General features: G+C 45.0%; 1 non-coding gene across 1 annotated transcript; it reads left to right on the top strand.

Moving 5' to 3' along the window:
* The first annotated feature begins 3,545 nt into the window (after positions 1-3,545).
* Positions 3,546-3,627, top strand: trnas-gcu (transfer RNA serine (anticodon GCU)). The gene has a single exon. It is a non-coding gene; the product is annotated as a tRNA-Ser (tRNA).
* The last annotated feature ends 535 nt before the right edge of the window (positions 3,628-4,162 follow it).

The following is a 4,162-nucleotide window of genomic DNA, read 5'->3' as shown; positions in this document are numbered from 1 at the left end:
AAGCCAATTTACAGATGAAGATGGAAGAAGAAGAACGCAAAGTGTTTCACACCATAAACACTCATAAAGAGCTTTATCGCTGTAACAGGCTTATTTCCGGAGTAGTATCTGCACCTGCACTCTGTCAGAAAGTTATGGACCAGGTGCTGAACGGGTGCCCATGCACTCAGTGTTACCTGGATGACATCATTGTTACTGGCGAGGATGACAAAATGTCAAGACAGTGTTAAAAAGATCAGAAGATTATGGGCTCAGAGCATGTTGCAGCAAGTGTGAATTGTTTAAACCAAGCATCACTCATTGACACACAAGCTTTACACAAGTGTGCTGAGAAAAGTCAAGCAGTGGTGGATGCCCCAAAGCCAAAAGATATGTAAATGTTGCAGTCCTTGTTTGGATTTGTCAATTACTATAGTAGATTCCTGCCAAAGCTGGCTATTGTGCCCCAACGCTTGAACTTGTTACTACAGATCGGGAAGAAATGGCAATGGACAAAGCAGTGTGAGGTGGCTTTCCAAAAAGCAAAGGAAGTGGTGACATCAGACACGGTGCTCATACGTTATGGTCCATGCTGTCCTGTGAAACTTGCCTGTGATGCCTTGCCTTATGGTATAGGTGCAGTCATGTCATGTTATGGCTGGTGGGGGCGAATGCCCCATTGCCTTTGCATCACATTCCCTTATTGCAATGGAGGAAAATTATCCACAGTTGACAGAGAGGCCATGTCTTGTTTAGGGTGTAAAACATTTCATCCAGTACTTGTATGGGAGAGAGTTTACCCTTATTTCTGATTATCAACCACTGGTGTCCATCTTCAATCCACAGAAGGGTGATCCACTAACAGCAGGAGCACAAATGCAGAGATGGGCTCTGTTTCATACGGTAATTACAAGATCAAATTCAAAAGGACAGCTGAGCATAGAAGTTCTGATGGATTATCATGTTTACAATGGGAAATGTTGATGGATTATCACGTTTGCACTTGGAAAAGGAAATACCTGAAAAATATACAAAAGAGGACGCTCCTCTGGACATATATTCGCTAAAGCAATGGAAAGTCTCCCTATTATGCCAGGGATGATCCAAAGGGAAACCAGGCAAGACCCCACACTGTCTCAGTGTTACATGGAAAACAAAAATAGCTGGAATGTGCAGCAGAAATTCCTGTTCCCCATTTTTTTTACCAGCACTGGGATGAGCTTTGCCCTTGGCAGGGGTTGCCTTATGTGGGGACTGGGAATTTTTGTACTGTCCAAGTTGAGAGCTGAAATGTTGGAGAAGCTGCCGGTCATTTAGGTGTGGTCAAAATGAAGGTGTTGACTTCAAGCTTTGTCTGGTGACCGGAGATTGGCCTGCATTGCCCTGGCAGAGGATTCATGTGGATGTTTTTGGACCATTCAGGGGCATAAATTTCCTGATTGTAGTGGAAGCAGCTACGAAGTGGTTCCCATTGGCCTCCAGTACAGCCTCCACACTGTTGATGTGTTGAGAAGCTTCATCTCAAAGACAGGTGTTCCAGAATACTTAGTCAGTGACAATGGACCACAGTTTGTTGTGGAACAGTTTCAGTCATTGCAACGTGGCCAGAAATGTTTCCATTAGCCTTCACTGCAGCCTTTGCACACTGTCGATGTGTTGAGAAGCCTCTTCTCAAAGGCTGGTGTTCCAGAACACTTTGTCAGTGACAGGGGAACACAGTTTCAGTCATTGCTGAAAATGAATGGAATAAGACATATTACATCTGCACTGTACCACCCAGCTACAAATGGCTTGTTTGTCCAGAGTCTAAACAACACACTGTGAGCAATGTCAGCAGAGTTACATTACATTACATTGAATCAGAAGCTCGCCGATTTCCTGTATGGATATGGCAACGCAGCGCACTCCACAACCAACAGCCCACCTGCTATGCTGCTCCTGGTTTGTCCCTTAGGCTCACACTTGGATCTCCTCAAACCCAGTCTCAGGAGTAAGTAGGACACACAGTAGAGACAAATTGAGGTCTCCTCAAACAAGGAGGTTCGATGTTTCACTCCTGGACAGTCAGTCCCAATGAGGAACTACAGAGATGATCAAAAGAAGGAAAGATTAAGGACAGAACTGGACCACTCTCCTACACAGTGGAGAATGCATCTGATATCATCGGGAGGCGACATGTTGATCAGTTGAGGAGAGCAGAGTCAATTGTTAGAGAAGAAATGTGTCCAGAGGTGTCAGAACCACTTCCTGAAGTCTCAAAGTCAATGCCTACAGCCATCATGGAGGAGCCCTGAGAACCTGAGATTGTTTCACAGCCACAAGTCTCACATGCCAAGCAGAGCAGCGCCCGCTGGTCAGGAAAGACATTATCCAACAAGAAGTCCTCCACAAGAAAATAACTCTTTAGGCCTGAATGGGATGGGTTAATTCAAAATTTACTATGCTGTGGATGTCTATATAGGAGTTGTATTATATAGTATACCGTACACACACACACACACACATATATATATATATATATACACACACATATATGTGTGTATGTGTGTGGATATATATGTATAATGACTAGATAGCAATACGTTACATATTTGAGCAACACACATCAAAGTTGCTGGTGAACGCAGCAGGCCAAGCAGCATCTATAGGAAGAGGCGCAGTCGATGTTTCAGGCCGAGACCCTTCGTCAGGACGCTGACGAAGGGTCTCGGCCTGAAACATCGACTGCGCCTCTTCCTATAGATGCTGCTTGGCCTGCTGCGTTCACCAGCAACTTTGATGTGTGTTGCTTGAATTTCCAGCATCTGCAGAATTCCTGGTGTTTGCGTTACATATTTGAGTTGAGATGCATTCTATATTGAATTGTGTAAGGAGTACATGAATGGTTTACATCATTATATCACCACTTCATATGTGAGTGCCTGACTAAAAACAAAGGAAAGAATAAAGTAGGCAAGTCTTCCTGCTCCTGTGTTTTTCTTTCAATTAGTTAGTGGAGTTACAAAACATAACCCAACCCCGTAAAAAGTGGCCATTACTATTATTATTGTTCTATATTTTATTATTGGTTAAGTCTGTACACTGCTAAGTGTGTTTTTAAATGTTACTGCTGTAACGAAAGAATTCCCCGGGGGGATCAATGAAGTACTTATTATTGTCTGTAGCAGAAAGTGACAATGACTAGATGCTTTTCTTTGGATTGAGGGGTGCTATTGCAGAGTTGCATACAATCATCAGGGTCAGAGATAAGGTAGGTGATGGTCATAGTCTTTTTCAAGGCTAGGGAGCCTAAAACTAGAATTCAAAAGTTTAAGGTGAAAGGGGAGGGTGCTGAGTTTCCCTTTTGTACTTGATGGTGATTTATTCTCACTCCACTGCAGCGAAACAACAAATGTCAGGACACACGCCGGCGATATTAAACCCGACTGCGCTCTCCCAGCAGCTCGGGTCGACGCCGGCTTCGGCTGCCAGTCAGCCAACGACAGCCAATGGGAAGGGCAGGAGGCGGGGCGGGGCGGAAGGCGGGAATCCTTATGGGGCGCGCGCTCGATAGCTCTGCATCCGGTGACGAGGTGGCCGAGTGGTTAAGGCGATGGACTGCTAATCCATTGTGCTCTGCACGCGTGGGTTCGAATCCCATCCTCGTCGTGGCCCCGCTGGGGCCTCCTTTTGGCGCCGGTCGCTCTCTTGCGGCTCGGGAAGAAATTCCTTCATTTTTTAAAAAGCAGCCGGCCTCCTTTGCATCTCCGCTCGCCTTGAGTTCCAGGGGACGCCACGCTCCCTGATGCAGGCCAGTGGTCAGTGTTGGACCGGTGTGTGAGGGTCAATGTGGGGTCATCAGTCTCAGTGTGAGGTGACCGTAGTCACTACGGTCAGTGTGGGCCGACTGGGGTCACAATGGTCAGTCTGGGGAGACCAAGGTGAATGTGCAAATCAAAGTCTAATGCAACAAAAAACCTTACTTGCCGCAACACCACATGCACATTGCGCCGTATAAGAAGCATTCACAAGCAAAATATAATTATACGCAATTTTTACAAGCAGACAAGCAGAACAAAAATGAGTCAATTTTAATAATAATAATAATTTATTTATAGAGTTTATACACGATGTGGTTCAAAGTGCTCTACCATGGGATAAAATGCAATCATGAAAATAAAAACAAAAACAAAAAGGCATTAGT

Source organism: Mobula hypostoma, chromosome 1, assembly GCF_963921235.1.
Source record: "Mobula hypostoma chromosome 1, sMobHyp1.1, whole genome shotgun sequence".
In the NCBI taxonomy this organism is placed as follows: domain Eukaryota; kingdom Metazoa; phylum Chordata; class Chondrichthyes; order Myliobatiformes; family Myliobatidae; genus Mobula; species Mobula hypostoma.
The sequence above is the reverse complement of the archived record's forward strand: the minus strand, read 5'-3'. Positions and strand labels throughout refer to the sequence as shown.